Consider the following 23,342-nt stretch of genomic DNA (forward strand, 5'->3'; position numbering starts at 1 on the left):
GAGGTGATTCCTATTCTTGTTGCTGAATGGAGTTAAACAACTAGATTGTCCATGTTCCATAGGTGTATGAGGTTGATACTCAAATAAATTCTGCACAAAGTCCATCCCGAAATCAGTCGAGTATATGCTGGGCTCAACCGGAGGAAATCCATGGAGATGAGACAATCGAGTAACGTTGATATCATCTGATAAGTGAAATGACTGGTACGCCTCGTGTTGTGGTTGACAAGGAATATGTGCCTCATCGTGTTCAACCTGAGAACTATGCCAACGACGTCTTTGTAGGGAGGACTCGATAGTGGCACGTCTACAACTGCTATTGGAAGACTTCTGAGTGGCGCTGGAAAAGTGTTTCGTCTTGTACGGGGATCTAACTGGTCCTGATCAGTCGATATAAATAGTATAGTGTTAGTGGTATACCATTCATAATATTCATCCAACATTGTGTTATTCCCAGCAAAAACAAGAAGAGTGAGGCAGCGCGATGTTCTATCTTTCCAATATCCAATCCATCTCTTGTGCATTAGTGCCCAATCTATGACGATTCTATCATGAAGATCATGATCATGGGTCGGTCCAATGCAAACTGGAGCAAGCGGAACACCTTGGGCGAAGCCAAACTGTTTTGTTACCCGATCGGTTTAGTACTACTCAACAACTTCGAAGCAAATCAATAATGTAAATGCAATCCACAAAGGTATGTCAGCAAAAATGTCAAGTAACACTTGTGCTATTATCTCGTCCGCATCGTAAGGGCGCCATATAAACTGTTCAAACTTCTTTACCAAATAATCAATAATTATTACTACCTAAAATATGTGCATGAATTATCAGTTGTTTTAACAACATTACCTATTGCATCTCTAAGAGATCTAGTAACTGCCTATATATCTTCACATTGTGCTTGTTGCTACGGCTATCATCATCCATTTCAATGTGTGCCCACCTAAAAAATGAGAATGAATTACAATTCATTGTATTATAATTGAGTATAAAATGAATCAACAATTTAATTTGTTCTCACCTACAGGCAAAATTAAAGGATATAATAGAACAGGTTCGAGGGGATATATTTGAAACCCTGTATCATGCCCATGATTGAAGTAATATCATTGGTCCACTGATATTCTTCATATCCCTGTTGGATGTACAACATAAAGACCTGTACATGGTTGCTAGACATGCTGAACCCCAACTGTATCTTCTGCTTCTATAAAATCCCTCAGAAGTGGTAACCACTTTAGATAAACCCTGTTCTGGGACATATCCGGCATGAGGATGCAACCGATAAGTCTTAGGATATAGGCACATGCATAATATTCTATCTCTCGTTGACCTGCATTGTATGAAAACATGCCAAATATTTCCTCAAGCCACGTTAGTGTTATACTCTGACCTTTCCTTTGATCCGCCGGTGGGACCACTCCGAGCAACTCTGCATAGACAACACTTCATAAGCCAGAAGTCTGCACAATGACTTCATGGTCGCTAATGGGTAAGCCCAGTAATAGCGCCACATCTTCCAACGTGATTGTTGTTTCACCTCATGTAAGGTGGAACGTGTGTGTTTCTGTCCACCATTTCTCCACAATGCACTCACAAAAGCGGCATCAATTTGGAAATTAAGAATGTGAGCCACATGATAGATTCCGGCTTCCCTTAAAAGACCTATGATTTTAGGAGGAGGCTCTATAATAGACACATGTTTGCACCTTAGAACCCCATCAGGCTGTAAGAAGTTATAAATTAATCAATTTCATAATAAATAACACAAGTAGAAAAATAATATAGGCTGACCTGAAAAATAAAATATGATTGCTCACTAAACCATAATATACTAGGTTATCTAAATAAACATGCTTCGACCCTAATATAACAATTATTAATACAATAATTAATTATAACATAATACAATTATTCATAAAACTAATTTCCTAATACAATTATTAATAAAAAAAATTAGCCTAAAAATATAGACGGTTATCTAATTAAACATGCTTAGGGCGCTAATAAGACAATTATTAATACGATGAATAATTATGACATAATAGAATTATTAAGAAAGACTAATGACTTAATACAATTATTAATAAATAATTAACCTAATAATATACTAGGTTATCTAAATAAACATACTTCAACACAAATATAACAACTATTAATACAATAATTAATTATGGCATAATAATATTATTCATAAAACTAATGAAATAATACAATTATTAATAAAAGAATTAGTCTAAAATTATAGCGGGTTATCTAATTAAACATGATTAGGGCGCTAATAAGACAATTATTAATACGATTAATAATTATGACATAATACAATTATTAATATAAACTAATGACTTAATACAATTATTAATAAAAAATTAACATAATAATATACTAGGTAATTTAAAAAACATGCTTCGGCGCTAATATAACGATTATTAATACAATAATTAATTATAATATAATACAGTTATTCATAAAAACTAATGACATAATACAATTATTAAAAAAGAAATAGCCAAAAACTATAGTGGGCTATCTAATTAAACATGTTTGGGGCACTAATAACACATTATTAATACAATTAATAATTATAACATAATACAATTATTAATAAATAATTAACCTAAAGGTTATCTATGTATAAAAAAAAATTACCTTTTTCGGCAAAATAGATGAAATGTGATCACCTTGTATTCTTAAGAACACCATTCGAAAATTATCAACAGAAATCCTATACCCGTATAAGTATAAAATACCGGACAATTAGAAGTTGAAATAGGATTAGAATGAGAGAAAAATGAGAATGGAGGGGATATGGTATGAAGCGGGAAGTGGAGATTATATAAGAAATAAAAAAATAATAGATATATGCAATGATATTATAGCCGTTACCCACCACTGACAAACGGCTACTAATACAAATATTATATATATATATAATATGTTTTTAAAAAAGAGAAAGTGGAAAACGGGAGAGCCCGTTCTCCACTGTTCATTATTTTTTAAAAATAAAAAAAGAAGTGAAAATTGGGAAAATTTTCCTGTTTTCCCCCAAAATGCGCATTTCGATAATAATCCAAATCAAGCATATTTTTGTAAATTCTTTTTTCAATATTTAAAAAAAATCCAAAAATATAAGATTCCGGGTGGAATATAAAGTTTATTCCCATTATATCCCTAAAACATAATAAATCACAAACACATCAATTTTTAAAAATTGAAAAATATGAAAATTTCATGTTTATTTTTTCTTTCAACACATACTTTATATGAAAATATATTTATCAAAATATTTGGCTGGAAATAAGAAAACATTTGAGATTAAAATTTTTCCAAATATTAAGTTGGAGAAGACATTTTTATTTAATTATAATTATTAAATTTAAATTAATTAATATTAATAAAAATTAAATATTTTAAAATCAAAATTTATTTTTAAAATAATAACACGTATTTATTATTAAACATTTTATCATATTTAAATCAAAATCTTATGAAACTTTGTGAGATGAACACCTTGCTCAGGGACCTCCTGAGGGGCACTACCAGTAGAGCAAACGGTGTCGCTCATTGGAAGATAGTGAAGACTGCAAATATGGTCACCCGCAAGCCAGGGAGGTCTTCGAGCGAGGGAAGTCATATGCGTCCGTGCATTTCCTTTTATCAGGCTACCAGCTTTCTCCAGCTCCAGCTGCGCAGCATTCATAAGTGGCTGTCGACGTCAATTCTCAGCACTTGTATTTAAAGTGGGGTTTTCCACGTCAGAAGGGAAAGGCCATTGCTAGGAAAACCTCCTTATCTTTGGTTGATCGACGGGCATTGACAACGCCCCTTGCATGTGACCGAAAGTGCATCGGTTTGTAATAAGTGCTTGTGCGATAAGAATGCGAAGTGTTCTTTCCTTATGATGAGCATTATTTTTATCGGGTTTTAATGCTAATATGTGTGTATTTATGTTACTTTCATGAAGATAGGGTTGTGAGGCCGAATATTAGAGAAAGAAGCCAATGTGGATTGTAAATGCACCATTTGGAGGAAATCTTGATAATGTTCAAATGCGAAGACATAAGTCGGGTTTAAGATGCAAGAATGTGTGCCAACCTCCTTATATTCAAGTTAGCACAACGATTTGGAGGGGCACAAGGGCAGTCACATTCAAGAATTCCGGCTTGTGCATGTATAACAAGATCTCCACCAACGTGTCCGTTTATTGAAGAAGCAAAGCGATCTACGGCGTAAACGTGTGCCCGTTTATGTTACCTCGATGAAAACATGGATTCGAGAGTGTTTCAGGCCGATACTGTAGCAAACACTGTTGCAGGTACTGTTCACAGCCGCCCAAAGAAGGAGTAAAACAGAGAATCCACACGAGCGTGTGGAAATTCCACACGCCCGTGCAAAAAATCCACAGGGGCGCCCACATGGGCATGTGGATTCCCGATTCTAGCTCTATTTAAGGCCGATTTCAACCTCAATTTCAGAATTCTTTTCTCCATCTTTTCCCCAACTTGAGAGAGGGCTTTGGCTAGGGTTTTGAGAGGTATTAGCTCGGGATTTGGAGAGGTTCTATTGCTCCGATATCGCGATCTGTTTGGAAGAAGGTTAGTGGGAGAGCTTTCGTCAGCACCGATCCGGGGAGGTGTATTCTAGGCCGAACAAAGGGACTCTTAGACGAGTAGAAGACTATCCACAAGAGCATCGCCACGACTATCGAGTGGGTTTTCTATGGATTCTTTGCTTTTACATTTGATTTTATTAATTGTAATTAGCTCCATGGAGAGCTAAACCCCCTAGTGGGTACTTGGATATTTGTGAACCCTAGGATGTCTTCGTTTCATTGAACCTCTTTATTATGCTTTCAATTAATTGATGTTTTATTTGAGTTCAAATCTTGAATGCTTGATTGTACCCTTAGAGTGACACTAGGGTTGAGAGTTCTTGTTGGTAACCCTTGTGAGTAAGTGACACACCACGAGAGTTAAACAAAGATAGATTGGAGAGGGTTGAGAGAGTGAGTCGAGAGGTAGCGGAGCGTCCCCTTTCCCCTCCGGTGTGATATATTCTACCTCTATTTCCTCAAGTTCTTTGCCGTCATAGTAGAGTGAATGGGCTAAAGGATGGCCTTCCGCTGGGGCTTAGTTGTGGGTGCAACAGAGTGAAGCGTTGAAGAGATTTTAGCACCTAGGGCTTAATTGTGGCTAGGGACCTTCCACCTGGACCAAAGGGTTAGGTCTACATCTAGGAATAGGATTTATCACTTGGAATCCCTAGAACTCATTGCAATTCTATATGAGTGTGAGGTTGAGAGGTTATTCAATTTTTTCCTCCGGGACATGTATAGAGTTAGGCATGGTTGACCTTAGATTTGGGACCATGTATTTAAGGATCTCCACGACTCATGATTGCATCAGTTAGAAAGTATAATAGAGGGTTCTTGCACTTGAAATGATTGTCCTAGGCGGAACAATATCCGGGTACCCCATTTATATCGATTGCTTTACCTTCTCCTTTACTTGTGCTCTCTTTCTTGTTCTTTTACTTTTGTTATTTCACATCTTGTCACACATATTACTATTTATCTTTCACTTAGTTAAGAAACAATTTAATTGTTTTTATTCCCTACTTCCTGTGGATATGATACCCCACTCATCTGGGATTTTATTACTTTGACAAACCCGTGCACTTGCAGGACATACGCAAGGGGCGTTGTCAGTTTGTCGAAGTAATAAATTCCTAGGTGAGTCGGATATCATATCCACAGGGAATAGTGATTAGAAACACCAAGATTGTTATTTAACTATGATGAAGATGAGTCAATGATTGTGTGAATAAAATTTATGTAAAAAGAACTAAAAGAAATAAGAAAGAGAGGCATGATAAAATGAGAGAAAAGGCAATCGATAGAAAGTGGGGTACTCGGACATTGCTCCTCCTAGACTTATTGCTTCAAGTGCAAGACCAACTATTATGTCTCCTAAATGATGCTTAATGAGTCATGGAAATCCTAAAATACACGGTCCCAAACCTAAGGTCAACCATGACTAACTCTACACTATGCCCCAACGGAGAAATCGCTCAATCTCAACATCTCACACTGTGTACAATTCCAAGAAGCTCTAGGGATTCCAAGTGATAAATCCTATTCCTATGTATAGATGTAACCCTTTGGTTCAAGCGAAAGTCCCCTAGTCACAATTAAGTCCCAGGTGCTAAAGTCACTTCAACGCTTCACTCTATTGCTCGCGCAACTAAGCCCTAGAGGAGTTCATCATTTAGCCATTCACTCTCTCAACCCTTTCCAATCTAGCATTATCGTACCCTCATGGTGTGTCACTCATCCACAAAGGCTACAAAGATGGATTCTCAACCCTAGTGTCATTCTAAGGGAGAAATCATTCAACAAGCATTTAAGATTGGAACTCAATTAAAGACATCAATTAAGGAAAACATAATAAAATGTCAATAAAACAATAACATCCTACGGTTTACAAGTCCAAGTACCCACTAGGGGGTTTAGCTCTCCATGGAGCAAGATACAATCAATAATGAAATCGAAAGTAAAAACATGTAATCTATGAGAAAACCCCCTCAGTATTTGTGTCAATGGTCTTGTGGAGTAGCCTCTCCTTTTCGAAAGGTCCCCTTGTCAAGCCTAGGGCACACCTCGCCGGATCGGTGCTAATGAAAGCTCTCCCAATAACTATCTTCCAAGAGAAACGCGGTGCCGAAGCCGTAGAAATACTCCAAAAGCCTAGACAAAGCCCCTCTAAACCCTAGCCGCAAGCCTTTTAAAAGATGGAGAAAGATGGAAAAAATAATTCTGAAATCGGGCTGAATCGCGGCTTTATATATGGCTGGAATTGGGAATCCACACGGGTGTGTGGAAATTCCACACGGCCATGTGAATCTGCAAGAATTTGAATTTTGGCGGTTTATAAACAGTAACTACTACAGTAAATTGTTACAGTGATTTGTTACTGTACCTTGCTATAGTACTTTGACAAAAACACTCTCTAATTCACACTTTTCATCTAGCCAACACAACCGGGCACACGTCTATGCCATAGATCACATCGCTTCTTCAAGTAAAAGTACATTTGATGGGAATCTTGCTAACTTTGCACAAGTCGAAACACATGAGTGTGACTGCTTTTGTGCCCCTCCAATTTACATAATCCATTGATTACAATGGAGGTTGGCACACACTCATATGTCTTCGAGCACAACTTGCGTTTTCTCGTGTGTTCACTTTAAGATTCCATCAACATAATACATTCGCAATCTACTTTGGCTTCTTTCTTCTCTATTTGGCTCAACAACCCTATATGCGCAGAAGAACACAAAAACACATGCATTAGCGATAAAATCTGATAAAAGTAATGCTCATCATAAGAAAAGAATACTTCATATTCTTAGTACACAAACACTTATCAAACTCCCCCACACTTAAGCTTTTTCTCGTCCTAAAGCAAAAATAAAACATTGAAGTATAGAAGAAGAAAATATTGAAAGCGCTTGGCCTTAAGTTCACCAAAGCATGCAAGGGAAGCATTCTACAAGTAAGGAAAATTTCAACACTAAATACAAAAAATCATTGCTTTAGCTAAACCTCGAATTAAAAGGACAACAAACCAGAAATCGTGTAAGTGTGTGAACTCATTCAAGTCAACCCAATGTATACTACTCAAAGTTCTAGGTATAAGGGACTTATTTATCTACAAAACAACATAAATAAAGAGATGGTAGTAGCTTCACACATCCTCTAAGATAGCCCTTTCCGAAGCGGCCGCTAAGGTGCCTTTCACACTTTCAAGGTGGTAGCTCTTTCTACCGGGGTAGTAGCTTTCACACATTCTATGAGATAGCTCTTTCTCTTATTAGGGCATAACTAGTATCCGACTTATGAAAGTAGCTTCATGCTTCATAGGTGGTAGCTCTTTCCACCCCAAATGCACTACTAAAACAAGTAGTTTTTTTTTAGCAAAATTAACACAAGAAAACAACACTAACTAGTCCCTTAAACATCGAACTTGAGTTTCCAAAAGGGTTTAATGAGCAAGTAGTGCATCAAGTGTCGATTGGGCAAAAATTCCTAGAAATTCAAGTAAACACTAGAGCATGAGAGCATTCAATGTTAGAAATTCTCCTAAACTCAAGAATATAATCATTGTAACTGTGGTGAACCGCTATTGGCTACATGAGCATGCACAATCAAAGCATAAGTAAAAAAACATGTGTGATGTGAACTCCCCCAATATACGTATGCAAGCACAATAAAAGTATAACAATTAACACTACATGTGGGAGTGGGCAATTGAAACAATACTCCCCTGAACTCCTAGTGGTGCATTTTATGGTGCAAAATCCTTGGGAGATGAATCCCAACGGGTTGTGGAGCACACACGGCCAAGTGAAAAACACATTGACCGTGTCTATGACTAATCCTCAATTTCTTAACTCACAAGACCATCTGCACGCATACACAAGGAGGTTCAGTAAAACTCAACAAAAACAAAATAAAACTCGAGCATATAAAAGTAAAGCAATGAAATACAACACAAGATAAAAATAAAATATAAACTCGGAAGGAAGATCCTTTTCTGAGTGTACAATGTCCAAAATAAAAGACGGATAATGAAATATGAAATCATAAAGAAACTAAGAGAAGGACGCATCAAGCGTCGGTGTCTGCTGCGGGGCTCTGCTATTGTTGGTGTGGCGATGCTGCAATAGGTTGATCGACTGGTGCTGGAGCGGGTGATGGTGGTGCTGGAGATGCTTGAGGGGTCCTCCGTCGCATGATGAATGGTGAGACGGCGTCTCGCCTTAATAGCTACTGTAGGATGTCGAGACGTGCCATCACCTCAGCATGCTACGCGGCCTGTGTCGCTCGAACCTCTATAATCTCGGTCTGTAACACCCCCACAGTACTCTCAAGCTTCCCAAAGCGATCATAGGCTCGAGATGGGAAGAACATGCCCACTGGGGGTGGCTCCAATGTTGCAGGAGGTACATCGGTCTCCATCGACTCTAGCTATGGCTCAGTAGCAGGCTGAGACCCCTTTGCTGCGTCACCTCCATCCTCAACTATCTCTAGGGTAGGCGTAATCAACATATACACTCTCGACTGATACCTGCGAACCATCCCCATCAACCTCATCGTCTCTATGCCCAGGGGAGCAGGTATACTCGTCTTCTCGGGCCCTCAGATCATGTCAAGTTGACCCATACCTACGACGAGCCTCGTGATGTAAGGAACAAAGAAGAGAATGCTGATCCAGGCATACTGTCCTTGATGTCACAAATACTCTGCCAGGATGTGTCCCAAGTGTATCGGTGTGCTTAGTACCATAGAGTATAGATATAACAGCTCTTATAGACTAATCACACCGGTGCTGTCACCACGACCATTAACTGACCTGCTCAGAATGGCGTGAAGGTATCTGTAACTCGACCGGGAGAGACATGTGGCTTTAGATACCATGGGCTTATATTGCCCCTTTCCACACAGTGCTCTGTATGCGCGCTGTGGCATCAAAGTGTCGGGGTAATCCGTAGGCAGCTACTCATAATCCTTTGTGTCTGTGAATGCCTCGTCATAAAGCCCTTGTCTGATGGGAAACTGAGTCACGCTCATGCTGTGATACTGTCCGAGAGCTTTAAACTGTATAGTGCCTATGCTGTCAAAACTGGAACACGAGCAATCGAACTCAAATGATGCTAACACCTCGAGCGTCAATGTACGAATAACAGGGTCTCTAATCGATAATAAGCACCTCCAGCTACCCAAAGACAATAACTCTTTGACCTCATCCACCATATCCCTTGCTGACTGAACCTCCCTAAGGGCGCTCACGTTGGGGAATCACGTCTGACCGAACCTGAGCTTCGACAATCGCTCAAATTGAGCCTGGTGCTCGAGAATGGCGAACTCCATATGTTCAGTCTCAGGGGAGTGCTCTCTAGGACATTTTCCAGCAGCAATCTTTGTCCTGGGTACCATATTTTCAAGAATTAAAAAGAAATCGATCAAATTGGCTCACAAGATTAATACTGCGGAAATCCACACGGTCGTGTGGAAATTCCACAAGCCCGTGTGGATCGACAGGGTGTGAAAACCGCACGGCCGCATGATAAAAATCCAAATATACACCTTAAAATCGTTTCTAAACTCTTTCTAAACGTGCAAAGGCCATCTAATAATAGAAATGAGACAACATTCACCATTTAAATCAAATAAAATCAAGTAATTGCTAAGAAAAGAGAAAAAGAAAGTTTACCGATGAGATGAAGATGAAAACCTTCAAAATTGGCAAGAAAACTAGAGTAAACTTCTCTAAATCGATGGTGCACGTTCGGGAGAATGAGTGAGTGTGTTCTCTGAGCGATTTGGACTGTGAAGGTGAAGAAACATGAAGAGATTTTAAGGAAAACCCGTGCCTCTTGGTGTTCTGTACATCCACATGGGCGTGTGGAAATTACCCACACCTTTGTGACTTCATAGGAGAGCTTCACAGGGGCAAGCACACGCCCCTGTGTGCTCTCGGGATAGCACACTTCATCTCCGAACGCATCCACACGGGCATGTGGAAATTATCCACGCCCATGTGCCCGACCCACAGGGGTACCCACACGCCCCTTTGGCTTCTCTGTCCAACTGAGAAAAATTCTAAGTGTTCCACACGCCCCTGTTGAAATTCCACACGGGCATGTGGATCTTCACAGGGGTACTCACAGGGGCATTCACACGCCCCTGTGTCTTCTCGGGATGGAGGAGAACTCTCTGCAAGAATTCACACGGGCGTGTGGAAATTACCCACGCCCGTGTGTAGTTCATAGGGTGAAACACAGGGGCAGACACACGCCCCTGTGTCTTCTCAGGATAGCTCTCTGAATCTCTGTAGAGAAACACACGCCCGTGTAGAAATTCCACACGGGCGTGTGACCGTCACAAGGTCGTTCACAGGGGCAAACACACACCTCTGTGTCATCTCAGGATGAGCTCTGAATGCAAACACACGCAAGTGTGGAATTTCCATACGACCGTGTGTTTTCTTTGGATTAGTTAGAAAAAAATCACAGACTTAGCAGAAAATTTCTGAACATTTACAAGTACTTAAAGCCTGTCTATATTATGCAAAAGTAACTAGAGAAACATGAAAATCATACTCAAACGACCAAGAAACTTCACCAAAATACATTTAAGCACATGAAAACACCAAAGATCCATGAGAAAATCACAACAATAGATGTAAAAGATCAAGACACCAATACTTAAGCTCTTATTCATGCAACACTAACTAAAACTTAGAAAAACAGTAAAGACATGGGTTGCCTCCCTAGAAGCGCTTGTTTAACGTCATTTAGCTTGACATACCTTGCCTTACCTCACGGGGGCTCATAGATGAAGATTTCCCTCTTACCCATGACCTAAACGCATGATGAACATAGTCTTTTGAAGGTAGAGGGGTAGTTATCGGATTTGTTACAACACAAAGGTTCGTCACCCTTACTCCGTTCCTACCCATCCCCATTAGCCTTGGGGCATTTCTTGTGACGTTTCCTAACGCGCTTCATCTTCTGGAGCATCTTCTTCATGATCCCCGGGGCAGGTTGTACCTTTTCCTCTAGACCAAGCATTAAGACTTCTTCATCCTCCACTCCTTGGTCTAGCAACCTCTAGTACGGGTCCAGATTCATCATTTCTTGCACATATTCATCGATTAGTTTATCGGTAGTGTCAAGAAAATAAAGAGTATCATCAAAGTCAAGAGAATGTCGCATGGCTTCGGCAATGCGGTATGTCAACTTGTCATCGCTAACTCTCAGTGTCAACTTCCCACTGTCCATGTCGATAAGTGCCTTGGAAGTACACAAGAATGGCTTCCCAAGTATCAATGGAACATCTACATCCTCGTCGACATCCAACACTATGAAGTCTATAGGAAATATATACTTGTCAACCATGACAAGCATGTCTTCAAGATGCCCCTCAGATGTCTCACCATTTGGTCCGCCAATTGTAATGTCATTCGAGTGGGCCTAGGCTTTCCCAAGCCTAGCTTATGAAAGAAAGAGTATTGTATGACATTGATACTAGCCCCCGAATCCGCCAATGCCATCTCTTCACCCATATGACCAATGTTGCATGGAATAACAAAGCTTCCGGGGTCTTTCTTCTTGTTCAGCATATTCTTTTGCAACACTGCCGAACAAGAGGCATCTAAGATCACCAATGCACTCTCCTCCAACTTCCTCTTGTTGGTCAAAAGATCCTTCAAGAACTTCACATACCGAGGCATTTGGGACAACGCCTCCAAAAAAGGAATGTTGATGTGCAATTGCTTGAATGAACCCAATAATTTCTTGTATTGTTCATCATTTTGGTTGTTCTTTAATCTTGAAAGATAAGGGATTCTTGGCTTGTAAGGTAGTGGTGCCACCTCCTTCTCCTTGTTTGCTCTTTCCTCAACCTTCATAACCTCAGGTGTTTTTACATTGGTTTTCTCACTTGGAAGCCTGCCTTCAATCTCACGACCACTTCTTAATGTGATTGCCTTCACATGTTCTCTTAGATTGGTTTCGGTGTTATCAGGCAAGCTTCCTTGTGGTTTCTCCGACAACGACTTCGCAATTTGCCCCACTTGATTTTCTAGATTGTGCAATGACGCGGTGTGGTTGCGAAGTGTAGCATCGATCAATTGGAATCTAGTATCTGATAATTGGACGAATCATGTCAAAGCTCTAAGTCGGTCATTCGGGTCTCCAAGACTCAAACTCGGTTCTCCATGTTTGGGCTTGTTGTTGTTGTCGGAAACCCGGTGGTGCTGTGGCCTTTTGTTGCCCTTGATTATTCTAAGAAAAGTTCAGATGCTCCTCCAACCTGGATTGTAGGTATTGCTATATGGATTTCCTTGGCCCCTCATCGGATTACCTACAAAATTGACTTGTTCCACCGAGGATGTACCACCAATATAAATAGGGCAACTGGATGGAACATGGCCTCCTCCATATCCGTTACAATTTGTCACAGCCGCTAATCTAGAAGAAGTTAGAGTGTCTAACTTCTTGCTCAATGACTCCACTTGGGCCGCTAACAATGTAACCGCATCAATCTCATAGAGACCGGCAACTTTCTTCTTCTCTCTTGAATTCTATTGGCAGTTATTCAAACCCATTTCTTCAATTAATTGTTATGCTTTTCCAGGGGTCTTGCAACCTAAGGTACCTCATGCTGTTGCATCAAGTAACTGCTTTGTGGTAGGGTTTAACCCGTTGTAAAAGGTCTGAATAATCATCCACTTGGGAAACTCATGTTGATGACATTTTCATAGGAGCTCCTTGAACCTCTCCCATGTCTCAAATAGAGACTCCAATTCCATTTGCATGAAGTAGGATATTTCATTCCTAAGCTTTGCAGATTTTTTGGGAGGGAAATATCGGGCAAGAAAAGTTTCTGCCATCTCCTCCGATGCAGTCATCGATGCTCTAGGTAATGGATGTAGCCATTGCTTCGCTCTCCCCTTCAAGGAAAAATGGAAAGGCTCTCAACTTGATGGCATCATCCATAACACCATTGATTTTGAGCATGTCGCACACTTCCAAGAAATTCTCTATGTGACTGCTTGGATCCTCACCGGCCAAACCATTAATCTGTGCGGACTGATGTATTATATGGATGAATGTCGGCTTTAGCTCAAAATTCTGAGTCGTAATCGGTGGCCGCACAATACTAGATTGTGTGCTCAAAACTGAGGGTCTGGTATAATCAGAAAGTGTCCTCTGCTCATTCTGTTCTGCCATGTTATCCGACCCTTCACCTTCCACTTCAACTGGATTTAACGGTTCTTGTACAGGTTCTTTACCCCTTCTTCTAAGTGTTCATTCAAGGTCAGGATCTCCTTCAACCAATGTCGAAGGGTTCCCTCGAGTCATAACCTGGAGATGTAACCAAAAAAAGAAAAACAAATCAAAACAATGATAAAGTAAGAAAGTATGAAATAGAATAAATGATGAATAGCTAAAATAGCAAAGTGCAAAGTGTCTCTAAAACGCTTATTTCCCGGCAACGGTGCCAAAAACTTGACAATGCCCCTTGCATGTGACACGCAAGTGCTCGGGTTGTCGAAGTAATAAATTCCCAGGTGAGTGGGATATCGTATCCACAGGGAATAGTGATTAGAAACACCAAGATTGTTATTTAACTATGATGAAGATGAGTCAATGATAGTGTGAATAAAATTTATGTAAAAAGAACTAAAGGAAATAAGAAAGAGAGGCACGATAAAATGAGAGAAAAGGTAATCGATAGAAAGTGGGTTACTCGGATATTGCTCCCCTAGACTTATTGCTTCAAGTGCAAAACCAATTATTATGTCTCCTAAATGATGCTTAATGAGTCTTGAAAATCCTAAAATACACGGTCCCAAACCTAAGATCAACCATGACTAACTTTACACTATGCCCCAACGGAGAAATCGCTCAACTCAACACCTCACACTATGTACAGTTGCAAGAAGCTCTAGGGATTCCAAGTGATAAATACTATTCCTATGTATAGATCTAACCCTTTGGTCCAGGCGAAAGTCCCCTAGTCATAATTAAGTCGTAGGTGCTAAAGTCACTTCAACGCTTCACTTTGTTGCTCGTCCAACTAAGCCCCAGCGGAGTTCATCCTTTAGCAATTCACTCTAATGTGACTGCAAAGAACTCTAGGAACATGGAGGTAGGATAAATCACACAGGAAGGGAAAGGGGACACTCCGCTACCTCTCAACTCACCCTCTCAATCCTCTCCAATCTAGTATTGTAACGCTCATGGTGTGTCACTCATCCACAAAGGTTACCAAGATGGATTCCCAACCCTAGTGTCATTATAAGGGAGAAATCATTCAACAAGCATTCAAGATTGGAACTCAATTAAAGACATCAATTAAGGAAAACATAATAAAAGGTCAATGAAACAATAACATCCTAGGGTCTACAAGTCCAAGTGCCCACTAGGGGTTTAGCTCTCCTCGGAGCAAGATACAATCAATAATTAAATCGAAAGTAAAAACATGTAATCTATGAGAAAACCCCCTCGGTATTTGTGTCGACAGTCTTATAGAGTAGCCTCGTCTTCTCCAAATGTCCCCTTGTCAAGCTTAGTGCATACTTCGCCGGATCGGTAATGACAAAAGCTCCCCAAATAACTATCTTTCAAGAGAAACGCGGTATCAAAGCCGTAGAACCACTCCAAAAGCCTTGCTAAAGCACCTCTAAACTCTAGCCACAAGCCTCTCAAAAGATGGCGAAAAGATGGAAAAAAGGATTCTGAAATTGGGCTGAATCGCGGCTTTATATAAGGCTGGAATCCGAAATCCACATGGGTGTGTGAAAATTCCACACGCTCGTGTGAATCTACAGGAATTTGAATTTTGGCAGTCTATAAATAGTAACTGTTACAGTAAATTACTACCAAAAACACTCCCGAATTCACACTTTTCATCGAGGCAACACGAATGGGCACACGCCTATGCTGTAGATCGCGTCGCTTCTTCAAGTAAAAGCACATTTGACGGGAATCTTGCTAACTTTGCACAAGTCAAAACACATGAGTGTGACTACCTTTGTGCCCCTCCAATTTACATAAACCATTGATCACAATGGAGGTTGGCACACACTCATATGTCTTCGAGCACAACTTGTTTTTTCTCGTGTGTTCACTTTAAGATTCCATCAACATAATACATTCGCAATCTACTTTGGCTTCTTTCTTCTCTATTTGGCTCCACAACCCTATATACGCAAAAAAACACAAAAACACATGCATTAACGATAAAATCTAATAAAAGTAATGCTCATCGTAAGAAAAAAAATACTTCATATTCTTAGTATACAAACACTTATCAGGCAATCCAACCCTCGCCGTTCGGCTCTCTTCCAAACGTCATCGATCGCCAGTCTTATCATAATCTTGTTCTTTGAGATGCTTCCAGGTAAGGCATACAACAAATGAAACCAAGCGCCTTGTCATCTGTCTCCATTGTTCTCGTACTCACCACACTGTTGCACAATGCTAATTGCCTCATTGAGGTCGGCCTGATTACCGCCGGAAACAGATGCTCAAACGTTGAGGCAAAGTCGGTCGGAGTAGGTGTACCATCCAATCGAGCCTCGTCCCTCCTTGCCACTTGTTTCTCATCATACTGCCAAGACCGAGCTTCACCACCTTGACAAGCCGCTCTCCTCCTCCATTTCAGGCGAGTTATACTATTACAACAAGCTGCATTCCTCTTCGGTTGAAATTGGGTCTAGTATCCTAAAGACTCAAAGAGCTGCCCTGTTCTCCTATTCCTTCTCCTTGGCCTCCCTCACCTCCAGACTCAAAGAGCTGTGTTCCTCCATTCTTCACTTCTCATCCACTTCCTGTCCAAAAAGTCCCTTCTTTCCCGCCGTCTTCTCCTTCGCCCAACGCCGTTACCTCATCATCTTCCTTTCCTTTTTCCTTAATGTTATCAAAGCTAAGTAGGAGCTACATGTCGCAGTGGTTTCTTAGTTGATTTCTGGTGCTTTATCTCAAGCAAACTTGTATTATATATACTCGCATCAAGCTCGATGTCCTGATGATAGGCATGGTGGTCATCTTTTTGCTATGACTCCCAAATGATCACCTGTGAAAATGAGGAAATAGTCAAGCATGTGGTCGACCATGAGAAACTGCACTACTCGTCGCCATTTGGTAAATGTGATGTGTGATTGGCCCTGTGGACACTATCGCTCGGTTATGTCAAGAAGGTTGTTAGGATTTGAGAATGGGTACATATTTAGAATCGCCCCTTCACTGCTGGAATTGGCATGGGATCTCGGCGGTAGTAAAGATAGTGGGCGAGCTGGTGATAATCTGGTGGCACCAAATGGCTTCGACCACCACACTCAGTACGCTCGTTCGCTTCCAACCAGCTGTCTCATTCTTGGTGGGGATTGATCTTAGCATCGGCATGAGAAGATATTCCACTCTCCTTACTGATCAACATTCGATGGATCCGGTCTTCATCTAAACATTGACAGCTTTATTTTTCTTGTGATGGGTTATGGATAAGGCAGTGACTGATAGTTCTCTATGTTCTACACCTGATGTGTCGATAGCGTTCGTATGTCAAGTGACGTACAACGCTGTTGAGCCAGGATTGGTTCACAAATGCCACATGTCATACACGGGTTCATCTTTAGTTTTGCAAGTCCGATTTCTATGCACAACCTTATCTCGAGGCACTGCTTCAATGGTTATCTAAGCTGGTGAGACTCGATCTTGAGGCAAGGCCGTTTTGCTACATCAAGTCCAATCTCGAGGCGAGGGAATGCAGCCACATTTGGATTCACCAACTCAATCACAAGACAAGGCATTTTCTCCCAATCGATCCTGAGGTTGTGCTGATTTACTCTCATTAGATCTATTTGATGAGGATGGTGGACTGGCCTATGTGGAGCTTTCTCCACTCAAAAAATTGCTTGTTGGAACGCCCCATGTGAAGTTATCTCCATCTTTTGGTTTGCGATCTGGTCCATATTTGGGCTCTAATAAGGGCCAGTTAAGCAATTCTCAGCCCATTTTTATGGATTCAGTTCATCGAATGAGCTCGCGTTAGTTCCTTTTAAGCACTTTATGGATTCTCAGCCCATTTTTATGGATTCAGTTCTTCTTAATTTATTCAAAGATACAACTAGACTCTCTTACGGATCCCCATTCTCCCCGATTTTATTTTGGACCTTATTTTGGGAAATTAGTCCTTGGTTCCTAAAGCTGTGTAAGGGAGGACCGGGTTGAGGAGCCTCATCTGGCGGATCCATATTCAGAGGAAACCTTTTTGGCAGATGTTGTTTAGGAAGGTACTAGCAATCTGACTTGGTCACCCTCAGATTTGGAAGCCCCTAGTCATGTGACTGTTATTGCCCCCCAGGATCTAGTTGAGAGTTCCCCACTACCGCCATGGTCTACTAGTCGAAGCCACAAACAGAAGAAGCCTTCTTCTAGATGGAACGAGGATGTTGGTTTTCGGGTCCAACCCCTACGATCTGCCAAAAAGAAAAGAATCTCCCCAGAAGCTACGACAACTGACCTTTTTTTAATTTCTACTTTATGAGATAGTCAGTTTGAATAATATTACTTGGCATGTGGTATTTGACCTAGATGTTTTTGACAATAATTAACATTCTTGTTTTGATTTCATTAGACATCTAGAGTTATCTAGAGCTGGCAAGTTAGAGGCCCAGCCAAGTCCTTCAGGATCCCGATAGGGTTCAAGTTTTATGATTATTATCTCTTAAAACGTTAGGAGTTTGGGTATTCCCAATAAGAGCCATATAGTTATACACTTTCTTGGCCTCCGTTATACAAATGTATGTTGTATTCAAGAATCTAAATTAGCTACAATGTGTCAAACCTGGACCGGCCCACCGGTTCGACCAGAGAAACTAGGAACCAGCCATAAAGCTGGTCCGGGTACACAGTTTGACTCGGCTTTGAAATAACCTGGTCAAAAACCTGGTGACTGGACTTATTTACTCAAGAATCAGTTGTTGACCCGGTTGGATATAACGGACATCCGGAGCGGCAGTGATGAAAAGGAAGTGAGGAAAAGGAAAGTGAGGAAATAAGGGAGCTACAGTGAGAGAAAGAAGAAGGAAGTAAGGAAATGAGGGAGCTACGGTGAGAGAGAGAGAGAGAGAGAGAGAGTCCACCTTTTTTGTGAGTCCCAACGGAAGTGATTTTTTTTTAAATTTTTTGGTGAGTCCCAATGAAGCCTAGGGTGAGGGGATTATCATTAAATGTTTTTTTTTAATTTTAAATTTTAAATTTATATATCAGATATTTTAAAAATTAAGGAAAATATATAAAATTAAAAATTTAAATATCATTTTTAATTATTTGTGTTCTTTAATTATTAAAATATAGATTATATTATTTTTATTATTAATAATAATTATTATATATATTTTTAATTATTTTATTATTGACCCATGTTCAACCCTGGTTCGACCCTGTCGAACCTATCCAGCCCTGACTCTTGGACATGATCGGGTCATTGCCCAGGCTAGGTCTGACTAGACTAGCTATAGTAAACAAAACCATATGGAGATCTATTGGCAGTAATAAAATGGACGAATTCTGTTCCATTCCTGCCCAATATTCTAAGGGTGGTTTGATTATCAGATGGAAAAAGTCTATGTTTTCCAGTTCTATCATCCATTCCGGCACCTTCTGTCTTTCTGTTGAGTTTAAGAGCATGTTAGACTAGAGTATCTAGTAATGTATGTCAGTCTATGGTTTAATTGCTTGCTCGTAGAAGGATGACTTTTAGAAGGAAATTCGTGCCTGGAATCCATTCTGTCGAACCTCCTGGGTTATCTGCGGGGATTTTAACTTGATTTTCTCTCTATCAGATAAGAATTATGGTATTCACAATTGGGAGAACATACAAAATGCCTAAGATCTCCTTAGAGATTTGAATCTTCTGGAGGCACCTCTGCGAGGTCAGCACTACATTTGGACTAATAGGCAGTGACACGTCCGAATATGCGTGTAAACCGTAAATGCACAGGTGTCGAAGTAATAATTACCAGGTGAGTCGGGTAGTCTAATCCACAGGCAAAAGGGCTACTAGTACTAACTTCTTCTTTGCTTTCTAGCCTAATGATAAATGGAAAGGTGTGGTGATCTAATGTGCAAAGAAATGAATACCGGAGACAAATATGCAAGTGTAAAATGGAGGAAGATCTCAATCAGTAAAAGTGGGGTATTCGGGCAATGCTCCCCCTAGGATTCAGGTATTAGGTACCAGATATGCAAAGTGTTTCTATGATGAGTAAGTTAAGTCGCGGAAATCCAAATATAATCGGATCTATCTCTAGATCACCGATACTAGTCCCCTACGAGGTCCCGGTAGAGAAATCGCTCAATCTCAACGCCTTATACTACATATGACCGCAAAGCACTCTAGGGATTCTGAAAGGTGTAACCGATTTCTAAAGATTGATCCAACCCTAATTCCCGGCGAAGGATCCTAACCCCCTACAAGGTCCCAGCGGAGAAATCGAGCAATCTCATGCCTCCCACCAAATATGGTTGCATAGAGTGTAGGGAATGGAGATAGAATACACCAATCGGAGGGGAAAGGGGATACTTCACTATCTCATGACTCATCCTCTCACCCCTCTTCAATCTTGAGGTTCTAATTCTAATGGAGATCTCTCTCCCACCAAGGCAACAAATCATGCAAACCAAATAACCACAAGATCAATAAGGCAAGCAAGCATTAAACAATCAAGAATAAAACTTAATCAAACTCGGATTAAATAGAAACACAAAGCAAATCCACACAAGATGAGAACCTAGGGTTCACAAGCCCAAATACCCTCTAGGGTTTTAGTTCTCCATGGAGCAACATACAAAACACACCATCAGTGAATGAAAGTACATTAAAACCATGGAAATAAACCCCCTTATATATGAACTGATGGCCTTGACGGAGAGCTTCGACGTCTTGAAGGACCCTCTCTAAAGCTAGGTTCACCGGTGGCTTCCTTGATGCTATGACAGAGGAGGAATCGATCAAAGTTGGTGACAAAGCGCCTTCCAAGCCGCAAAGACCTTCTCTCCAAACCCTATCTGTCTCACCCCTCCAGAGCTGCACAAAAGATGTCAAAGAATAGGGCAAATGGCCTATTTATAGCCCAAAACCACGCCTGTCATGTGCCTCCACGCGCCCATGTGGATTTTCCAGGATGGGCTGCAGGAATTTCCATGCGGGCGCGTGAACAGTAATTTTGGTACAATATTGCTACATGATTTTGCTACAGTGTTATGATACATTACTTTCACAAAAACATGGTCCAAACACTCTTCTCTTGAGGGCACATGTCCGGGCACACATCCATGTGGTAGGCTATAAGACTTTTCTTCATCGACGCATCTTTGAAAGGTCTTGCAATCTTCACAAATAGAAGGAACATGAAGATGTGGCTGCCTTTGTGCCTTTCCAACTAGTGAATTGACTTGAATCCTCTTGGAAGTTGGCACACATATCCACGTTAATGAACTCCTCTCGCGGCTTGGTCCTTGAATTGAACAAGAACTCCCAACATTGTGTCTTTATAGCTTATCTTTGCTTCCTTTTTACTCTTCAAGGCATTCACAACTTATATGCATAAAAGAACAAGAAATACACAATATGAGACATAAACCATGGTAAAAATGATGCTCAATGCATGTAAAACATATATAAAAATATGTCTACTCAAGCACTTATCAGGCAGCAAAACCTAGGGTCGGTTTGCTTTGACCGTTTTATCCTTTCCAAGGATTGGCTCTTACAACACCCAAGTGTGTAGCAAGTCTATCTTCCTAGATTTGGTTCGGAAAACATTCTAATTTAGTCTGAGTTAGGTAGGCACAGCTTTAGACCCCAACACTTTTAATTTTGAATTGGTGTGATTAGCTTATGAGGGTTTCAATGAGCTTGTCCAAGGTTGGTGGGATGAGGCTCAACCTTTTGGTTGTGGTGCATATGTTATCACCCAGAGGCTTTCTTGGCTCCAAAAGAGGTGATGGGCGTGACACACCTTTGTGGCAATTCGAGATCGCAAATTGAAGCTTCTTCATTCTCTCAAAGCCTTTGATATTATCCGGGATACTCGTACCCTTAATACGGTTGAACAAAATCATGAGTTGGATCTTAGGAGGGATCTCTTTGTGACCCTCCTACAAGAAGAGGTCTACTGGAGACAACGCTTGATGGTTACATGCCAAAAGTCCGAAGATGCGAATACCAAATTCTTCTATAATGTTGCCCATGGTTGTCACAATAGGAACTTGATTCAGTAGATCTCTCAAGAAGATATATCTCTAATGGGAGATGAGAATATCAAGAAAGCCTTCACGGCTTTCTTTCGATCTCAATTTGTGTCCAAACTCAATTACCGGTTTCGTTTTGACTGGTCGTATCTTCTGGGCTCAAAACTCTTTCTAGACCTATTCACTTTGGACGCCCTTATCACTTTGGCAGAAATTAAAATGGCCATTTTTGAGTTGGGTGCCGACAAAGTGCAAGGGCTTGATGGGATCCCTTTGATGTTTTTTCAAAAGCTTTTGGGATGTGGTTGAGAGAGATGTGGCTAATCTCTGCAATGATTTTTACTCACATATAGCAAACTTTTAAAGGATCAACTAGGCAAGCATTGTCCTTCTTCCCAAATCACAGCATCTGTACGTGTTAACCGATTTTAAACCTATCAGTTTGATCAACTCTTCTCTTAAGATCATCTCTAAGATCCTTGCTACACATTTTGCCATGGAAACAGACAATCTTGTCGATAAGACACAATCAGCCTTCATTAGGGATTGTTAGATCATGGATAATGTTGCCATAGTGAAATAGACCATTTCAATTTTCAAAAGCAAAGCATCCCAGGCAATGTTGTCAAGGTTGAATTTGCCAAGGCTTTTGATATGGTAGATTGGGAGTTCCTTTTAGATCTCCTAGCTGCTAGACGGTTTGGTCACCATTGGATAAGTTGGGTTAGGAACATCTTGCACTCCTCCAAAGAGTATATCCTCATTCACGGTTATTTATCTAGTGATGTCCATTACCAAAGAGGGCTGAGACAAGGCGACCCCCTTATAAATGCTCTTTTATACAATATTCTTTAGCACTTAATCAACTTATTGAGCTCTATTTTTATGGATAACTGGTGTGTAGTTACTCATTTTGTATCTCAGGTTACAAGAAGTACAACAAAATCAAAGGAAGAAAATCGGGAGTAAATTAATAAAAAAACAACAAACAGAAAGATACACAGTCAGGGTATACGACTGTATACTTAACGATGTATATTTCGGCCGAGCAACATTCAACAACCTCCAGATCACTTCTACCAAAGAGAACACACTCGTGTAAACCAAGTACACACATCGTGTTAATTTGATAGATTACATTGTGAGTCCCAAGCAAGAGCATGGTAAGAAGGAAGGTTGCATGGGTATGTAACTGAGGAACATGAGAAGAAGAAAACCTAAGAGATGTACAACCATAAGTAGAAGTACACGATCATGTATAGCAACCTGTGTATACCAAGGTTGTATGAGTTTTGGGCTTTCTCTTGGGAGTAACACAGGCAAAGTACATGGATGTGTACTTGCCCATGTAACGGTCGAGACCTTTAAGTATACCTAGAAGATTTGAAGAGCTTTTTAGGGTATCTAAGTTTTAGCCTAATTTGGGGAAAAAGGTTCTGGAGTTCTTTGGTTGTGCTTGAAGGAAGCCTTGAAGGATTGAAGAAGGAGTTCAAAGAAGTCACCGGAGTAAT

At 40.4% G+C, this 23,342-nt stretch overlaps 1 non-coding gene across 1 annotated transcript; it reads left to right on the forward strand.

Moving 5' to 3' along the window:
* Positions 1–13,305: 13,305 nt before the first annotated feature.
* Positions 13,306–13,412, forward strand: LOC120278253. Its single transcript, XR_005541595.1, has one exon. It is a non-coding gene; the product is annotated as a small nucleolar RNA R71 (small nucleolar RNA).
* Positions 13,413–23,342: the final 9,930 nt, after the last annotated feature.

The sequence above is a fragment of the Dioscorea cayenensis genome, chromosome 15 (genome assembly GCF_009730915.1).
Source record: "Dioscorea cayenensis subsp. rotundata cultivar TDr96_F1 chromosome 15, TDr96_F1_v2_PseudoChromosome.rev07_lg8_w22 25.fasta, whole genome shotgun sequence".
NCBI lineage: Eukaryota > Viridiplantae > Streptophyta > Magnoliopsida > Dioscoreales > Dioscoreaceae > Dioscorea > Dioscorea cayenensis.